Genomic DNA, 21,120 nt, shown 5'->3' on the forward strand with positions numbered 1-21,120 from the left:
AAAAAAAAAAAAAGAAGAAGAAGAAGAACTGGGTTTGGACAACAATCCAAATAAACTCTGAAGTGAATTCTCCAAGAGGTTCCCAATAAGAGCCCGGGTAGGGAAATCACTCAAGCCAAGTCAATCTTCTGTCTCTAAAGCAAAGTGAGAAAGCACATTCATACTTAAACTTCGAGATTTGTAGTGCTTTGTTCTAACAGTAACAGGAAACTAGTACACATCACTGTAGTCGGTAGGTACATAAAATTTGAAGACACTTAAGAAAAGACTAAGGGCCGGGCGGTGGTGGCGCACGCCTTTAATCCCAGCACTTGGGAGGCAGAGGCAGGCGGATCTCTGTGAGTTCGAGACCAGCCTGGTCTACAAGAGCTAGTTCCAGGACAGGCTCCAAAGCTACAGAGAAACCCTGTCTCGAAAAACCAAAAAAAAAAAAAAAAAGAAAAAGAAAAGACTAAGAAGCTAATTGCAAATTATAACATACATCTTACACAAGGGTCAAGGCAATCCAATCACGGACTAGGAAGCAAGTATAGTATGTTTTCATGAGCACATACTCAGGACATTTGTAGGAAAGAGGAAAGATGAGACCTATTTGGAGGGGTCAGGCAAGCCAGTGAAAGATTGCATTAAGCCTGGAATTGAGGAATTAATACTGATTTAGTAGGAAAGTATCTATTGGTGGAATTATCCAGCATTGCCTTGGTGAAAGTCAATAAGAATGTTGAGCAATGGATGGATTTTCAAGAACCAGAATGTGTTGGTTATGTAAATTTCACTAAGGTTGATCTACCAAGATATAGAAGGGTTTGCCAGGGAATTGAATGTCTGGAACAGAAAACAAAACTAAAAAAATAAAAAAATAAAAAAAATTAAAAGATAGGATTAGGAGTGTATTTCATTGATAAAATGCATGTTTAACATGTACAAGGTCCTAGGATCAATTCTTAAGGGATTGGAGAAACAAGCAAGGAAGGGGGAAGGGGGGAGGAGGGAAATGACTACCTTGTGATTCAAAAAATAGTAGCTGTCAGGCCAGACACTGCTAATTATCCTCCAATATCCCTTCTCACCTTCTTTCAAAACACCGATAGTCCTAGACTTACAATAGCTTGATTTAGGTTTGCTCAAATGTATGATACAAAAGCAATATACTCAATTGGAACCATACTTTGAATTTCAAATTTGTGGGCGGAGGGACTAAAGATTGAACCCAGGGCCTTGTATACAACAGGCACGCAACACTTTATCTTCCAGCTACTCCCGAATTTTTTAATTTTGATTTGATTTTCTTTTTTTTTTTTTTTTTTTTTTTTGGTTTTTCGAGACAGGGTTTCTCTGTGGTTTTGGAGCCTGTCCTGGAACTAACTCTTGTAGACCAGGCTGGTCTCGAACTCACAGAGATCCGCCTGCCTCTGCCTCCCAAGTGCTGGGATTAAAGGCGTGCGCCACCACCGCCCGGCTTTGATTTGATTTTCAAATTGATGTGGTATGCTAGTCTTTTCTCATTCTGGACAGGTTCCGGTTGACCATATGATCACTGGGTAAAACAATTGATACTTGTCAGCATTTTTTGAATATTTTATTTTTTGTTTTCTCATCCCATCATATCTACAAAAGGTCCAATTGTGTCTCCTGCTCTTGGTGAGAATAGGGAGATAATTATTCTTTTGTAATTCTTTACAGATCTATTAGCATACACACAAGCATTTTCAAGCACACACATTTTTTTTGTAGTTATGGAAGGTGTTTTCTCTTGAGAAAGTTAGCCAGAATGAAAGGACAAGCCAGGAATGGATGTTGTGTATGCGTGACGATTTTTCATGGTTGATTATTTCTTTTTCTTTTTTTTTTTTTTCTGGTTTTTCGAGACAGGGTTTTTCTGTAGCTTTGGAGAGAAAGCCCTCTCTCGAGTTTTTGGCATCTAGACCGAAGTGATTTTCAATGACATGTTGATCAAATCAGAGGCCTAAAAGAAGTACACATATAACCAGGCCATAATGACGCATGCCTTTAATCCCAGCACTCGGGAGGCAGAGACAGGCAGATCTCTGAGAGTTCGAGGCCAGCCTCATCTACAGAGTGAGTTCCAGGACAGCCAGAGCTACGCAGAAAAACCCTGTCTCGAAAAACCAAAAACCAAAGCCAAAAGCAAACAAAGAAATAGCACTGTGAGGCAAAGAGAAGAGTTATCTTTGAAAGCCTAAGAAGGTGCGCAAGGAGAAATGACGGAGGCGTTTCCCCTCCTAGCAGTAGCAAGCAGAGGTCAACTGGAATTGCTTCGCAAGAGCTGGCAGAAGACACAGGATGTTCTTGTTCACGGTCAAGCTACGCACTCAAAACTGGTTATCTTCCTGAAGAACAACATGCCTGGTCGCCCTGCCCCCTTCCATTTGCTGTTAAGTCTCATCAGAAGGGAGAGAAACTGATACAGCATTTTCCAGGCCCAGTCTACTTGCAGGTGAGTACGTTAACAATGAAGGTCCACAGAACTGTCCTGTTTTTCACCTCAGTATACAGATCAATATATCACATGACTTAATCAACTCTATTAGAATGTCACCTGTGTGTGAGATGAATTTGCCCATCTGTCAGCTAAATATGCTGAGTACTATTATAGGCTAAGCTATGTTATTGGGGAGGTAAGGTGTGTTAAATGCATTTTCTTTCTTTTTTTTTTTTTTTTTTTTTTTTGGTTTTTCGAGACAGGGTTTCTCTGTAGCTATGGACCCTGTCCTGGAACTAGCTCTTGTAGACCAGGCTGACCTTGAACTCACAAAGATCCGCCTGTCTCTGCCTCCCGAGTGCTGGGATTAAAGGCGTGCGCCACCACCACCCGGCTGTTAAATGCATTTTCAATTTATGATATTTTATCTTATGCTGGGTTTATTGGGATATAATTCCATAGTAGAACCACCTGCTTATTAAGCTTACTATGGAATTATATCTTTTAAAAGGAATATATAAACACATCCACATGATGATTACATTTCTCATTTCTCACTGTAGCCAGGTGTCACTCAATATTAGGCAACGTGACGTGACTGGAAATAATGTACAACTTTGGGGTGGACCTCACTGTGAGAGGGTGATCTTCATCACTTATCATGAGAACTAAATAGGTGAGCCATTTTATCCCTAACATTCAGGCTTGGGAAGGAGAGTGAATGGCCCTCATGTGGCTTACACTCCTTTCTTTGGTTACACATGAGGAAATGAGTATGTTTTATTTAAGTCACTATTAATTTGGATTGCTATTATAAGGAACTATAACTGGGGCTAGAGAGAGAGCTCAGATATTGGCATGGCTGCTCTTCCAGAGGTCCTGAGTTCAATTCCCAGAAATCACATGGTGGCTCACAACCATCTATAATAAGATCTGGTGTGCAAGCACAACACTGTATACATAATAAATAAATAAATCTTTTTATTATTATTATTAAAAATTTCCGCCTCCTCCTCACCTCCCATTTCCCTCCCCCTTCCTCCACTCCCCCCCTCTCCAGTCCAAAGAGCAGTCAGGGTTCCCTGCTCTGTGGGAAGTCCAAGGTCCTCCCCCCTCCATCCAGGTCCAGGAAGGTGCATATCTAAACAGCCTAGGCTTCCACAAAGCCAGTTCATGCAATAGGATCAAAACACAGTGCCATTGTCCTTGGCTTCTCTGTCAGCCCTCATTGTCCACCATGTTCAGAGAGTCCGGTTTGATCCCATGCTTTTTCAGTCCCAGTCCAGCTGGCCTTTGGTGAGCTCCCAATAGATTAGCCCCACTGTCTCAGTGGGTGGGCGCACCCCTAGTGGTCCTGACTTCCTTGCTCATGTTCTCCGTTCTCCCTCCTTCTGCTCCTCATTAGGACCTTGGGAGCTCAGTCCAGTGCTCCAATGTGGGTCTCTGAATCTATCCCCATCCATCGCCAGATGAAGGTTCTACGGTGATATATAAGATATTCATCAGTGTGGCTAGTTCAGGTACCCTCTCCTCAGCTGCCCAAAGAACTAGCTGGGGATATATCTCCATGGATACCTGGGAACCCCTCTAGAGTCAAGTCTCTTGCCAGCCCTAAAATGGCTTCCTTAATTAAGATATCTTCTTCCGGGGCTGGAGAGATGGCTCAGAGGTTAAGAGCACTGACTGCTCTTCCAGAGGTCCTGAGTTCAATTCCCAGCAACCACATGGTGGCTCACAGCCATCTGTAATGAGATCTGGTGCCTTCTTCTGGCGAGCAAGCATGCAGACAGATAGAACACTGTATATATAATAAATAAATAATTAAAAAAAAAAAGAAAAAAAAAGATATCTTCTTCCCTGCTCCCATATCCACCCTTCCTCCATCCCAACCATCCCATTCCCCCAGGGTCGTCCCATCCTCCCCTCCTCACTTTTCTCTCCCCATCTCCCCTTACCCCATCCCCACCCCCAAGATCCCAATTTTTGCCTGGCAATCTTGTCTACTTCCAATATCCAGGAGGATAACTATATGTTTTTCTTTGGGTTCACCTTCTTATTTAGCTTCTCTAGGATCACGAATTATAGGCTCACTGACCTAATAGGGCAGTGGTGGCGCATGCCTTGAATCCCAAGAGGCAGGCCAGCCTGTTCTTACAGAGTGAGTTTGAGGCCAGCCTGTTCTTACACAGTGAGTTCCAGGACAGCCAGGACTTCACAGAGAAAGCCTATCTCAAAATCTACCCTCCTTCTCGCTCCAAAAAAGAAAAAGAAACTACAACTACATGTTAATGATTCTAGCTTTGCACATGTAAGATAAGACAAGTAGATGAAACTAACAGATTAAAATATTAAAAATGTAGTTGAAATTCTAGCTCAACAAGATATTTGATCATTTACCAAAACGAGTCCTCAGACCAAGTTAAATACATACAAACCTAGTAAAATGTCCCTAACTTTTTATTGTGAAAAATCTCAAGCATATAGAGAAGTTCAAATGAGTACAATATAAATATCATTATGTCAACACTTGGTTTTAACAACTGCTAACATTATGTCCCATTTGCTAGACCCGCCTTTGTAGAAAAAAATGATGGTTCCCTGCTCTCACACTATAAGCAATTGACTTCTGTGACTCTAAGAGGTGAGGATTTCTTTCCATTAGCAAGGACTTCTGTAACAGAAGATACTAGATATTAGCTGGCTGTTTTCCCCATTCAATTTTGGCATTGTCTATCTAAAAAGATCCCTTGGATTGAGGACTTAGTGCCTCTTCCTTTTAGATGGCAGCCCCTAGCCCCAGGCTGTTTTATCAGTGTCTCTGATGAGTCAACTATAAGTCAGGGCTCTCCACTCATCTCAGTTTGTTCAAATGGGTCACAAGATCTAGGGAAACACTTATGCTTCCTCATCTACTAGAAAGGATGTTGCAAAAGATACGCATGAAGAGATGCTTGGGTCAAAATATTCAAGACTGGGCAGAGAACCTTCATGACCTTTCTGGATATGCCACTCTTTGGGAACCTCCTGGTGTTCAGCTATCCGGAATGGAACTCTGCCCTCTGGGACTTTAACCATGGCTTCATTACTTAGGCATGACCGATAACATCATTGACTGTCGGTGATCAACTTAACCTTGAGGTTGAGGGGTGGGAGTGAAAGTTTCAATGCTATAATAATATCTTGGTATTCCTAGTGACTAACAGTCTCTCCTGAAGTCACCTAGGCACTTCTAGCGTCTGGGCAACTCATTAGCAGACAAAAGACACTGTCACCAGAGATTCCAAAGCTTTAGAAATTGCCTGCTAGGAAGTGGAAAGAAAGACCAAATCTGTACTATCACACTTGTAATTTTTGCAGCATCTGAAAGTGAATTGACTCTATCATCCCTAAATACTTCAATGTGCATCTGGAATGGATTAAGGGACCTTCATTGTACCTAAGACATGCATAGCAATATTCTAGGAATAACATGTTAATGCAATCTACTAATATTGAGACCACATGCATATTATTTCCCTAATTATTCCTCATATGTCTTTTAATAGAAGCTTTATTTTTATTACTATTTCCTATTTTTTTTTTTTTAGAATTTTCTACAATGTGCCAGGCAGTGGTGGCACACGCCTTTATTCCCAGCACTCGGGAGGCAGAGGCAGGTGGATCTCTGTGAGTTTGAGGTCATCCTGTTCTACAAGAGCTAGTTCCAGGACAGGCTCAAAAGCTACAGAGAAACCCTGTCTCAAAAAAAAAAATAATAATTTTCTACAACGTAATTTGATCATATTCACCCTATCCACTACTCTTCTCAGATCCATCCCCTATTTCCACGTCACACAACTGTGTCCTCTTTTTATGATCCATCAAGTTCAATTTGTGCTACGCATACATTCTGGAGGACAATCAACCCACTAGGGACGAAAACATTAAAGAAAACTGGTTCTTTTTCTCCCAGCAGTTATCCATTGCCAATAGTTCCTTAGTTTAGAGTGGGGCTTCAAGCCCACCTCCCCTGTCCATATTGAGATTTTGTCTGGTTCGAGATACCTGCTCATACATGTTTATTGGTGCTCTATTCACAATAGCTAGGAAATGGAAACACCCTAGATGTTCCTCATCTGATGAAGGGATCATGAAAACGAGGTCCATTTACACAATGGAATATTATTAAGCAGTTAAACGGTCTAAGTTTTACATCTTTTTGTTCATTAAGCCGTGAATTCATAGGGAATAGTTCTGGCAACTCAGGCTCCTTTCTGTTTGTTAGTCCTTGCAGTGTGCTCCTCAGCTGGGTGGTGGTGGCGCACGCCTTTAATCCCAGCACTCAGGAGGCAGAGGCGGATGGATCTCTGTGGGTTTGAGGCCAGCCTGGTCTACAAGAGATAGTTCCAGGACAGGCTCCAGAGAAACCCTGTCTTGAATAACAGACAAAAAAAATTATAGACAAGGATGTCAATAGAAATGGTGTTTAGCCCGGTGATGGTTGCGCACACCTTTAATCTCGGCACTCAGGAGGCAGAGGCGGATGGATCTCTGTGGGTTTGAGGCCAGCCTGGTCTCAATTAGCTCCAGGATGACTGGGGCTACACTAAGAAACCCATGTCTCAAAAAACAAAAAGGAAGGAAGGAAGGAAGGAAGGAAGGAAGGAAGGAGGGAAGGAGGGAAGGAGGGAAGGAGGGAAGGAGGGAAGGAGGGAAGGAGGGAAGGAGGGAAGGAGGGAAGGAGGGAAGGAGGGAAGGAAGGAAGAAGATAAAAGAAAAAAGAAAAAGAAAATGCTGGTAAGAACAAACCCTGTCTACCTAAGTTCTGAAGCGGTCTGGGTTATCCTCTGGCCTATCTCAGACTGACCTGAATGTTATGGTGCAACCCAGGTCAGCCTTGAATTCACTCCAGTACTCCAATCTCAACCTTCTCAAGGCTGAGCCACCACATTTGGCTTCTCTGTGCAAGAGCCCAAATTAAGTTTTAATTACTATGCCTAAGAGATCCATGCAACAAAAATGCCTCAGGTCTGAAGCCCCTACCCAAAGACAGTTCCTGAAAAGCTGGAGGCTGTTGTTTATGGGAGCTAACAAGCCACGTGTTTTTCACTCCCCTAAACAAGTTTGTTTGACCCCTCTGCACCCCTGCCCTTGATCACATGTGGGCGGGGCTAGAGGTTCACAGGGTGGAGGTACGGGTCAGGGTACATGCTTGTTCCTGATGGGACCTGATGGAAATGCAATGAATTATGGGTTTTCTGTCTTTCGCCCCTGCAAACTATGATTCTGGGTCATTTCCCTGGAACCTGGGTATGGACCTGGCCACAGCCCATACACCTGGTCAGTATTTAATTAAAACTTGCTTCAAAGCCGGGCAGTGGTGGCGCACGCCTTTAATCCCAGCACTCGGGAGGCAGAGGCAGGTGTATCTCTGTGAGTTCGAGACCAGCCTGGTCTACAAGAGCTAGTTCCAGGACAGGCTCCAAAGCCACAGAGAAATCCTGTCTCGAAAAACCAAAAAAAAAAAAAAAAAAAAAAAATTCGATGGTGGGATTAACATCCACATGTTTTTATTTTTCTACCAAGTGGACAACCTGCTACAATACCATTCTTCATCCTTTTCTTTAAGTCAGTGCCCTGCATTTTTCCAGTTCAGTACATTTTCAACTTATCTAACACCTCACTTCTATTCATATTTTCCAGAATGACCTAAAAATGCCCCTCCTAGTTTAATCCAAATCAGTGCTCAATCCACACCATACAGTGTGGGGCCCAGGGCAGCCTGACCACACACGGGCCCCCAGGCTGCACAGTTGTCATGGCAGGCAGCACCAGGTTCCAGGAAAAGCCGTAAACTGGCACCACCCAGGAACAGACCATCCAAATGAAATTCCTAACGTTCCAACCATTGTAGATAGAATCACCTGCTAGTACACACCCATTGTTTTTAACCAGGACACCCCTAGTCAAATGCCAGTCAATCAGGGCTCCTGAACCTTAGATGTCCCTCACCCCTACCTTTGCTACTATAAAAACCCAACCCCAAATGAGCTCAGGGCTCTCCAATGACTCCAAAATGTTGTTGGACACAGGAGAGTCTGAGTTTGCAAACTTGTGTAAGAATAAAGGCTCTTTGCTTTTACACACAGGTTTGAGTCTCCCAGTTGGTTTTGGGGAACTCTGTGATCTGGGCATAACAACAGTTCACATGATTTTTATGTCCTTTAACATCTCTTTTGGTCTAGTCAAACCACCACTTTTTTTTTTTTTTTCGAGACAGGGTTTCTCTGTGGTTTTGGAGCCTGTCCTGGAACTAGCTCTGTAGACCAGGCTGGACTTGAACTCACAGAGATTCACCTGCCTCTGCCTCCCGAGTGCTGGGATTAAAGGCGTGCGCCACCAACGCCCAGCACCAACCACCACTTTTAAGGATTATGATTTACCAACTATATCAAATTGAGTTTTCTGTGGAATGTTCTACTTAGTTCATTTGGTTGGTTGCCCCTTTGTCTCATTTTTTTCTAATTTTTTTTTTTTTTTTATTTTCGAGACAGAGTTTCTCTGTAGTTTTTGGAGCCTGTCCTGGAACTAGCTCTTGTAGACCAGGCTGGCCTCGAACTCACAGAGATCCTCCAGCCTCTGCCTCCCGAGTGCTGGGATTAAAGGCATGCGCCTTTTTTTCTAAATTTTATACATGGGGCATTGGTCCTGGAAAAATACTATGGGCCCAGTTAATTTTTTTTTTTTTTTTTGGTTTTTCGAGACAGGGTTTCTCTGTGGCTTTGGAGCCTGTCCTGGAACTAGCTCTTGTAGACCAGGCTGGTCTCGAACTCACAGAGATCCGCCTGCCTCTGCCTCCGGAGTGCTGGGATTAAAGGCGTGCGCCACCACCGCCCGGCCCAGTTAATTTTTTTAAATATGTTTATTTATTTATTAAGGATTTCTGCCTCCTCCCCGCCACTGCCTCCCATTTCCCTCCCCCTCCCACTTCTTTTGGTTTTTCGAGACAGGGTTTCTCTGTACGTTTGGAGCCTGTCCTGAAACTAGCTCTTGTAGACCAGGCTGGCCTCGAACTCACAGAGATCCACCTGCCTCTGCCTCCCGAGTGCTGGGATTAAAGGCGTGCGCCACCACCGCCCGGCTTCTTTTTTTCTACAATTTACAAAGTTGCGAGGGCCCTGTTTACTTTTACATCTATTAAACATTGGGACATATGAGAATTTTACTGTCATGCAGAAATACCATTCATTCCAGTAGACAACAACTCAGGATGAAGTTTCTCTCTACATCTCAGAGGAAGACACTTGTAGCTGAGACTCACCTAAGAAAGAAATGGAGAAGGAAAGGATTTGGAACTTAAATTTCTTCTAAAAATACCACAAGTGGAGAGAGAGATCTCATATAGCTCAAGTTCTGGACAAGCATATATTACTTGAGACAGTTTTGTGCTATAGTTTGATCAGACTACAGCTTTGGACAACATGGCTAAACATAATTTGAGATGGGAAAAGAACAGAAATAAGCTCTGTAGCCTAAGATACAGAAAGGAATTTAGATTTTGTTTAACGAATGTCCTATTATGAGCCTCTTCAGAACTTTCTGGAGACAAAACAGAATTACTCAATGTTGATACCAAGAAGGACAGTAGCTGGGTGTGGTGGTGCACGCCTTTGATTCCAGCAGAGGGTGGTGGATCTCAAGGCCAGCCTCCTCTAAGTCCTGAATTCGAGGAAGGTCAGTGCTATTTAAATAGACCCCCATCTCAAAAAATAAGAACAAACAAATAAGGAAAAAAAGAGGGCCAGGATCAGTATTGGGAGGATGGTGTTATGGAGGGAGAATAAGATCTGCCTCGAGGAACTCCCATCTCTCCCTGATGCAGAGACATACATTGCCCAGTACCATTAGTTTGGCTTTTAAACTTAATAGCTTAAGATTTTTAAAAGAAGCCGGGCGGTGGTGGCGCACGCCTTTAATCCCAGCACTCGGGAGGCAGAGGCAGGCGGATCTCTGTGAGTTCGAGACCAGCCTGGTCTACAAGAGCTAGTTCCAGGACAGGCTCCAAAACCACAGAGAAACCCTGTCTTGAAAAACCAAAAAAAAAAAAAAAAAGATTTTTAAAAGAGAGTTTGAGAAGCATTAGATAAACTATGATTTCTTTTGTTGACTATTGCCTGTCCAGGCTTTATATTATTAAAGCTCCACCTCTAGGTGGGCAGTGGTGGTGTACCACTTTCATCCCAGCACTCAGGGAGGCAGAAGCAGGTGGATCTCTGTGAGTTTGAGGCCAGCCTGGTCTACAGATTGAGTTCCAGGATGCCCAGGGCTGTTACACAGAGGAAACCCTGTCTCAAAAAACAAACTCTCAAAAAACAAATAAAACAAAAAAGCAAAGACCAAAAAAAAAACCCCAAACACTTCTAGTATTTTAGAATGTGACTGTATTTGAAAAGAGTTGCTACCCAGATTTCAACTGTAGCAAGACAAACTTTGAACCCACCCTGACCTTACACATTGAAGCAGGATTTGCAATATTGGGCAGTTATTGCATCATCTCAATTGGAACACTCATAATCAATTAAATTCATTACATTTTAATAACCTATTCCCACATAATTTAAATCATCATTTGAAAATCATCTGTTTGCAAACATTAGGTGTACTATATAAAGAACATCATGCTTCTATTTATTTCAGGAAGTATTATAAAGTCTTTTATCAGAGCAAAAGCTCTTTGAATGGGGCTTTCCAGCATTGCTGAACATATGCAGTCACAGGCACTAAATTAGATGTTGTGGGACAACAGTGGGTAGGTTTATAGTCTTTAATGTTGCTATTCACACAAAAACCAGATATCTACAAAGATATCTTCAATAAAAACTCTCCCTGAAAATATAGTCTTTTCGGTATTCTCAGAAGTAAGGCAAATCTTTTTTTTTTTTTTTTTTTTTTTTTTGGTTTTTCGAGACAGGGTTTCTCTGTGGCTTTGGAGCCTGTCCTGGAACTAGCTCTGTAGACCAGGCTGGTCTCGAACTCACAGAGATTCACCTGCCTCTGCCTCCCGAGTGCTGGGATTAAAGGCGTGCACCACCAACCGCCGGCTAAGGCAAATCTAAAGAATTGTAGACAGCTATTAGTGGAGATCTTCGAGTATAAGCAATAGGACTTTGTGTAATTTAGGCAGCAAAATAATTCATTAAAAAGATACTAAGTAGCTTCCAGATCCAGAGCAGGGTTTTTTTTTTTTTTTTAAGTTTTTCGAGTTTTTTCATGGTTGATTATTTCTTTTCTTTTCTTTCTTTTTTTTTTTTTCTTTTTTGGTTTTTCAAGACAGGGTTTCTCTGTAGCTTTGGAGCCTGTTCTGGAACTAGTTCTTTTTTTTTTTTTTTTTTTTGTTTTTCGAGACAGGGTTTCTCTGTGCCTTTGGAGCCTGTCCTGGAACTAGCTCTTGTAGACCAGGCTGGGCTTGAACTCACGAAAATCCACCTGCCTCTGCCTCCCGAGTGCTGGGATTAAAGGTGTGCACCACCACCGCCTGGCTTTAAAGGAGCTGGTTTGCAGGCAGGAGCCACAATGAAAGCGGGACACAGACCTTGGTTGATGAGGAGCCCACTATGGCATGTTGGGGCTTCTGGGGCAGAGGCCTTTGATCCCTTGATGGACTACACATAAATACTAGACGTACAAATTCAGGTTCCACTGTATATTTCCCACCAAGTCTACAGGACTTTTACTCAGTAACCTTTTCAAAAAATGATTACATCTATTTATTTGTGTGTGTGTGTGTGTGTGTGTGTTGCACAACTGCACATACCACTGCATGCATGTAGAAGTCAGAGTTGTTTCTCTACAGTGTGTGCGTCCTAGAGGTAGAACTCTGGACATCAGGCTAGGAGGCAAATGTCTTTATCCACTGAGCCATCTCACAGGTGCCCACTCAGTATTCTAGTACTCTCTGTACTACTGACTAGCAAATGTGCTTCTCACCTCTCAACAGAAGAAAGAAAAGGCTAGGGTAGCAATAAGATAGGGCACTGAGTGTTGCTATGAAAACTGGAGTCGCTCTATGAGCAATCACAAGACAGCTATTTTCTTGCGTATGGTAAGAAATCCGTGTCCCTCTAAAGTACAAAATATAATCAGAAAGCAAGAGAAGTCCAGTAAAGTGAACAGCTCAAATAACTTTTATATAGAGGCTTTTTTAAAAAAATATTTATTATATTCTTTCTGTGTGTATGCCTGAAGGCCAGAAGAGGGCACCAGACCTCATTACAGATGGTTGTGAGCCACCATGTGGTTGCTGGAATTGAACTCAGGACCTTTGGAAGAGCAGGCAATGCTCTTAACCACTGAGCCATCTCTCCAGCCCCTAGAGGCTTTAATTAGGAAGAATAAGCCCCTCTTCTAGAAGAGAAAGCAATAACAATGATTTTTAAGCTTTGCTCAAAAGTGAGGGTTTAGCCGGGCGGTGGTGGCGCACGTCTTTAATCCCAGTACTCCGGAGGCAGAGGTGGGCAGATCTCTGAGTTCCAGGCCAGCCTGGTCTACAAGAGCTAGTTCCAGGACAGGAATCAAAAGCTACAGAGAAACCCTGTGTCGAAAAATCAAAAAAAAAAAAAAAAAGTGAGGGTTTAATACCTGAACTGTCTGAGTGTGAAGGAGCGGGGGAGATAGGCTGAGTGGGGAGATAGGCAGTCACCTGTCAAAGTGCCCACCCACCCTCAGTCCTGTGTGAGTTCCTGTGTAGCACCCTTTTACCAAACAATCCACAAGTAGCTATGTCTGCCTGACGGTATGTATGTAAAGCACATGATGCTGGCTGTCTGCTCTAATCAATTGGCCCATCTTCTTCCCTGCTGCTTTGGTTCTGTTGTAATTAGGTGTTTAGGAAAAGGTTCTATCTCAGGCTTATATTGGGGTGATGGTGGAATTTTAAATAGTCAATCAGAAGCACTGAAAGACTCATTCTCCTTGCTAGTGGTTAGTTTAGGCATGAGTATGTGCTTTAGTCCTGAGACTGAGAAGTCTCCTGGGGCACTTTTAGGAAAGATTTTTCTCAGTAATAAAAAGACAAGTGCCACGATCGCCCGGCTCTCCCATGCTCTTGAGTAGGCAGAATTAATATAATAAAAATGGCAATCTTACCAAAAGCAATCTACAGATTCAATGCAATGTCTATCAAAATCCCAGCAAAATTCTTCAAAGACCTTGAAAGATCGGTACTCAACTTCAATTGGAAAAGCAAAAAACCCAGGATAACCAAAACAATCCTGGTCGCCGGGCGGTGGTGGCGCACGCCTTTAATCCCAGCACTTGGGAGGCAGAGGCAGGTGAATCTCTGTGAGTTCGAGACCAGCCTGGTCTACAAGAGCTAGTTCCAGGACAGGCTCCAAAGCCACAGAGAAACCCTGTCTCGAAAAACCAAAAAAAAAAAAAAAAAAAAAAAAAAAAGAAACAAAGCCACAGAGAAACCCTGTCTCGAAAAAAACAAAAACAAAAAACAATCCTGGTCAATAAAAGAACTTCTGGAGACATCACAATCCCTGACTTCAAACTCTACTATAGAGCTACAGTACTGAAAACATCCTGGTACTGGCATAAGAACAGACAGGAGGACCAATGGAACGGAATAGAAGACCCAGATATCAATCCACACATCTTTGAACACCTGATATTTGATAAAGAAGTAAAAAATATCAAATGGAAAAAAGAAAGCATATTTAACAAATGATGCTGGCATAACTGGATATCAACATGCAGAAAAATGAAAATAGACCTATATCTATCACCATGCACAAAACTCAAGTCCAAATCAAAACAACTCTGAGATTCCATCTTACATTTATAAGAATGGCCAAGATCAAAAACACTGGTGACAACTTATGCTGGAGAGGTTGTGGGGTAAAGGGAGCACTGCTGCATTGCTGGTGGGGATGCAAGCTGGTACAACCCCTTTGGATGTCAGTGTGGCGATTTCTCAGAAAATTAGGAACAACCTTCCTTAAGACCCAGTAATACCACTTTTGGGCATATATCCAAAGGATGCTCAATCGTGCCACAAGGACATGTGCTCAACTATGTTCACAGCAGCTTTGTTTGTCATAGCCAGAACCTGGAAACAACCTAAATGCCCCTCGACTGAAGAATGGATAAAAAAATGTGGTACATTTACACGACGGAGTACTACACAGCAGAAAAAATAACGACAGCTTGAATTTTGCAGGAAAATGGATGGAGCTAGAAAACATTATTTTGAGTGAGGTAACCCAGACCCAGAAAGACAATTACCACATGTATTCACTCATAGGTGGTTTTTAAACATAAAGCAAAGAAAACCAGTCTACAAACCACAATCCCAGAGAATTTAGACAACAATGTGGACACTAAGAGAGACTTACATAGATCTAATCTACCTACATGGGAAGTAGAAAGTAGAAAAAGACAAGATCTCCTGAGTCAATTGGGAGCATGGGGACCTTGGGGGAGGATTGAAGGGGCGAGGGGAGATGCAGGGAGGGGAGCAGAGAAAAATGTAGAGCTCAATAATATCATGGAAAAATAAAAAAAAGAGCTCAAATTGTGACATACACATTGTAGGAAGAAGCCCTTGAATACATGAAAAGACTGAAAAAAAAGTAAGAGCATTCATTGGTTCCTCAAGGAAATGTAGACTAACTACTGACTATAGTAGCATACTGTCTGTTCAGTGACCTGAGAACTACCAGGCTAATGCATCATGAGTAGTGACATGGGAAATATTAATTTGGACCAGAGCACTAAATTTAGAAGCACAGAAGAGGGTGAACTTTCATCTAGTTCCTCAATGGGCACATTACCTTACTCGTGTCTTGAAACTTGTCAATCATCCTGCATGTATACCTTCTAGACAACCCTCCTGCTCCACGATTGGAACCAATGCATTGTCTGCTTCAAAACTTTGACTACATTATGTGGTTAATGTGTGCCAACCATTAGACATAATACCTGAAGTGCCACTTTCAAGTAACTCTAAATATCTACTGGTATCAGAGAGAAGCACCCACACCTACATTTTGAGACAAAGTCTGTGGTATGTCAGGATATTAAACCCTTAACAACTGAAATGATAGGCCTTTAGGCCTATTTTATCAAAAAATCAATAGTGATGTTGTTATTAAAATTATATTGCTGAGACTGGATTATAGAGTAGGCACCCAAATAAAGAACATGCATATGCTTATTATAAATTATCAAACTGGGCGGTGGTGGCCCACTCCTTTAATCCAGCACTCAGGGAAGCAGAGGCAGGTGGATCTCTATGAGTTCGAGGCCACCCTGGTCTATAAAGCAAGTTTTAGAATAGCCAGAAAGACACAGAGAAACCCTGTCTTGAAAAAACAAAACAAAAACCAAATAAACTGTCATCAAAAAAAAAAAAAGTTTCCCTGTGACTTTATCAAGTATCTTTGGTGTTCTTTCTTTCTTTCTTTCTTTCTTTCTTTCTTTCTTTCTTTCTTTCTTTCTTTTCTTTCTTTCTTTCTGTATTGGTTTTTCAGGATAGGGTTTCTCTGTGGTTTTGGAGCCTGTCCTGGAACTAGCTCTTGTAGACCAGGCTGGCCTCGAACTCACAGAGATCCGCCTGCCTCTGCCTCCCGAGTGCTGGGATTAAAGGCGTGCACCACCACCGCCCGGCCTAGATACCATTTTTTTTTTTTTTTTGGTTTTTCGAGACAGGGTTTCTCTGTGGCTTTGGAGCCTGTCCTGGAACTAGCTCTTGTAGACCAGGCTGGCCTCGAACTCACAGAGATCCGCCTGCCTCTGCCTCCCGAGTGTTGGGATTAAAGGCGTGAGCCACCACCGCCCGGCTTTTTCCCTCACTTTATTACCCTTCTTTACTCCTACTCAGTTACAATCCCCCCGTTATTCTCATTACCAACTTCATAGCACCTGTCTTCCACTATCCAATTTTCTAGGGTTCATTCTCCTCCCCTTCTTTCTTGGCTTCTTTGGCTACTTTGTGTTATGTGTTCATATCTAAAGGCTTGGAGCTAGAACCTACAGGTAAGAGAGAACACGTAGCTTTTGTCTCTCTGGATCTGGGTTACCACACTCAGGATAATATTTTCCTTCATTTTTCTTTACAGCGGATTCGAATTCCATTGTGTGTACCACGTTTTCTTTCTTTTCTTTTCTTTTTTTTTTTTGGTTTTTCAAGACAGGGTTTCTCTGTGGTTTTGGAGCCTGTCCTGGAACTAGCTCTTGTAGACCAGGCTGGCCTGGAACTCACAGAGATCCGCCTGCCTCTGCCTCCCGAGTGCTGGGATTAAAGGCGTGTGCCACCACCGCCCGGCCTAGATACCATTTTTTATTAGAATTTATCATCCATGATAATGGCTGCAGCTGAAATTCAATTTGTAGGCCAGATGGTGGTAGCACACGCCTTTAATCCCAGCACTTGTGAGGCAGAGGCAGGTGGATCTCTGAGTTCGAGGCCAGCCTGGTCTACAAAAACTAGTTTTTGGACAGGCTCCAAAGCTACAGAGAAACCCTGTCTCAAAAAACCAAAACAAGAAAAAAAAATAGAAATGTTAGGCAGAATAAACAGAGATACAAAAGAAATACAGAGACATAATAGAGTGAGGAGGGCAACCCAGTGAATACTGAATCTGCCCGAGTTTACTTTCCACATGCTTTATATACCCCAATCCAAAAGGGGGGGGGGGGGGAGGCAAAAGACTGCTCTTCCAAGACACAACAAACAGCAATTACATCTTCATTACATTAAGTAATTACAACCTGAGTTAAGTATTCTGTTGTTCAAGCAGGACATGAAGCCACCACACCCTAGGTCAAGCATCCGGTAAACAGCCACTCCCCGGGTCAAACCTCCTTTATAACCTTGAGGGAGCAAGCTCTTGTAGACCTCGAACTCACTGAGCTCCACCTGCCTCTGTCTCCCAGGAGCTGGGATTAAACTGCCCGGTTAAAAATAAAATCTTAAATTCCTGGAATTAAATGAAAATCAAAACATAATACAACAAAACCCCAGGGACACATTAAAGGCAGTCCTAAGGGGAAAATTTGGAGTTGTAAATATCTATATTACCAAATCAAATAGAAGCCGGGCGGTAGTGGCGCACATCTCTAATCCCTGCATTTGGGAGGCAAAGGCAAACATCTCTGAGTTTGAGGTCAGCCTGTTTTACTGAGTGAGCTCCAGGACAGCCAGAGCTGTTACAGAGAGAAATTCTTGTCTCAAAATAAAAAAAAAATAAAATAATAAAATAAAAGTCAGATAGAAAGCTGGGTATGGTGGCATGTCTTTAATTACAGAACACAAGAAGTAGAGGTAGGTAGATCTTTGTGAGTTCAAGGCAATCCTGATTTCCATATAGAGTTTCAGGTCAGCCAGATCTTCACAGTGAGAGACTGTCTCAAAACCAGAAATACACAGGTGGTTCTGTGGCGCAATGGATAGCGCATTGGACTTCTAGCGCATTGGATGAAAAAATATACAAGCAAACAAATTCAGAAAGAGCACAAATAGGTGACTTACTCTCAAGAATTTTGAAAAACATAGCCGGGCGGTGGTGGCGCATGCCTTTAATCCCAGCACTAGGGAGGCAGAGGCAGGCGGATCTCTGGGAGTTCGAGGCCAGCCTGGTCTACAAGAGCTAGTTCCGGGACAGGCACCAAAGCTACAGAGAAACCCTGCCTCGAAAAACCAAAAAAAAAAAAAAGAATTTTGAAAAACAAAAACAAACTCAAATCAAATCAAGTAGACAGTAGAAATAATAAAAACCAAAGTAGAAATTAATGAAATAGAAACAAAGAAAATAATGCAAACAATCAACGATGTACATAAATTTGAATTTAAGAATATAAATAAAGCCGGCGGTGGTGGCGCATGCCTTTAATCCCAGCACTTGGGAGGTAGAGGCAGGCGGATCTCTGTGAGTTCGAGACCAGCCTGGTCTACAAGAGCTAGATCCAGGACAGGCTCCAAAACCACAGAGAAACCCTGTCTCGAAAAACCAAAAAATATATATATATATATAATATATATATATATTATATATATAAATAAAGCCAAGTGGTGGTGGCACACACCTTTAATCCCAGCACTCAGGAGGCAGGCAGATCTCTGTGAGTTTGAGACCAGCCTGGTCTTCAGAGCGAGTTCCAGGACAGGCTCCAAAGCTAAGAGAAATCCTGTCTCGAAAAAAAAGAATATAAATAAGAACAGAAAACAACATCCATCTTTTGCTGCCTCCAAGAAACACCTCACCATCAACCATTGTAGGATAAAAGGAATTTCAACTAAAGGGAGATAAATAAGCAGGTATAACTATTCTAATTTATTTCATTTTTTCTTTATTTTTTCTTTTTTTTTTTATTTTTCAAGACAGGGGATAGGGTTTCTCCATTCAGCTCTGGGTCTCCTGGAACTCACTCCATAGACCAGGCTGGCCTTGAACTCATGGAGATTCACCTGCCTCTGACTCCCTAAGTGCTGGGATTAAAGGCATATGCCACGACACCCGGTGAATTATTCTAATTTCTCGCGGGGACTGTGGACCCCCTTCCCCAGACCCTGAATTTCCTGTAAACAACTTCTTTTTCTATGCTTGCAGCTGCTCTGTGCAGGAGACAGGGGAGTGGTTTCTGGTGGCTGTAGCTAAAAGATCCAGAGAGCTGGGCTGTGGCATTTTTTTTTTTTTGATTTTTCGAGACAGGGTTTCTCTGTGGTTTTGGAGCCTGTCCTGGAACTAGCTCTTGTAGACCAGGCTGGTCTCGAACTCACAGAGATCCGCCTGCCTCTGCCTCCCAAGTGCTGGGATTAAAGGCCTGCGCCACCACCGCCAGGCTAAAGTTGGCATTCTTGTATCAACGATGACTCGTGTCCCTGTGTCTCTGTCTGTGTGCATATGTGTTTAAATTTCCAGGCCCTTGCCTGAGACTCGCGAACCATCACATATTACAGGGACAGTACAGGTGCGTACTGTAGCAAATAGCGTGAAAAGCAGACGTGGTATTGTGCTTTACAATTTCTGACCAAACAGACTTAAAACCTACACTAGACAGGTAAGACAAAGAGGAATAGTTCATACTCATTAACAGAAAAATCCACCAACAGTACATTACAATTCTAAGTCTATACACAAAGCGCAGAAGCACTCAATTTCATAAAGAAATACTTTTAGATCTACAGTAGATATAATCTATACAGATTGATATAAACACAGTGGTAGCGGCAATTTCAAGACCTCAATCTCATCAATATACATGTAGTCGAGAAAAGAAAAATCACTGCAAACAGAGAAACTTTGGCATTAAATGACATCCGAAATCAAATGGACATCACACCCAAACTCTAAATAATACATGTTCTTTTTAGCATCCCATGGAACTTTCTCCAAGATCAACCACACATTAGGACACAAAAGCAAGTCTCAATAAATAAAAGAAACTTGAAATCACACCCTATGTTCTATCTGACAACGACGGATTAAAGTTGGATACTAACAGCAACAGAAACTGTAGAAAGTACATGTATTAGTCAGGGCTCTCTCCAGAACTGTTAGAGAGTGTAACAGGCATGTATTTGGGATTTAGTATAGAGGCTTACAGGCTGTGGTCCAGCTTGTCCACCAATGGCTGTTTCGCAGAGGAAAGGCCAAGAATTTGTCATTTCTTTAAGTTCACAAGGCTGAATGTCTCAGCAGCCCCAATCCGGTGCTGGAGTGGGAAGGAATTCCCAGAGCTGAGTCAGCCTGGGTCACTATCTTGAAGAAGTAGATTTTAATACTAGGGAAAGAACGCCTCAGCAGCAAGACAGATGAACTTGCCAGCAAAAGCGAGGGCAAGCAGGCAAAAAGCAAAACCTTCCCCCCTCTTCCATGCTCTTTAGTGTGGGCTGACATCAGAAGGTGTGGTACAGATTTGAGATGCATCTTTTTTTTTTTTTTTTTTTGGTTTTTCGAGACAGGGTTTCTCTGTGGTTTTGGAGCCTGTCCTGGAACTAGCTCTTGTAGACCAGGCTGGTCTCGAACTCACAGAGATCCACCTGCCTCTGCCTCCCAAGTGCTGGGATTAAAGGTGTGCGCCACCACCGCCCGGTGGGATGCATCTTTGAACTGCAAATAATCCAGTCAAGAAATTCTTACACAAGCACGTCCAGTTTCTTGGGTTTTGGTTGATTCCAAGTATAGTCTAGCTGACAACCAAGGTTAGTCATCACAAGTCACTCATTGTCAGCTTGACATACAATCACATCTTATATCATGCTGTATTTCCAAATAATAACAATAACAGGTCATAACTCTACCTAGCATGATATAATTCCCCATGTACAACCACACATGCACTATATATTTTAGAATGGATAACAATGTTCCTTGAGGAATGCTTAGTCTTTTAGCATATCAAAACTTAATATGATGATCATTGATATTATCTCAGATATATTATACAAGGTGGTAAAGAAATAGAGGAAAGAAAACACAAATATCTACTTATCTACTTAATATATGTACAAACACATTCTTTTTTTTTTTTTTTTTTTTGGTTTTTCGAGACAGGGTTTCTCTGTAGCTTTGGTGCCTGTCCTGGAACTAGCTTTTGTAGACCAGGCTGGTCTCGAACTCACAGAGATCCGCCTGCCTCTGCCTCCCTAGTGCTGGGATTAAAGGCGTGCGCCACCATCACCTGCCTACAAA

Source organism: Chionomys nivalis, chromosome X, assembly GCF_950005125.1.
Source record: "Chionomys nivalis chromosome X, mChiNiv1.1, whole genome shotgun sequence".
NCBI classification, from domain to species: Eukaryota; Metazoa; Chordata; class Mammalia; order Rodentia; family Cricetidae; genus Chionomys; species Chionomys nivalis.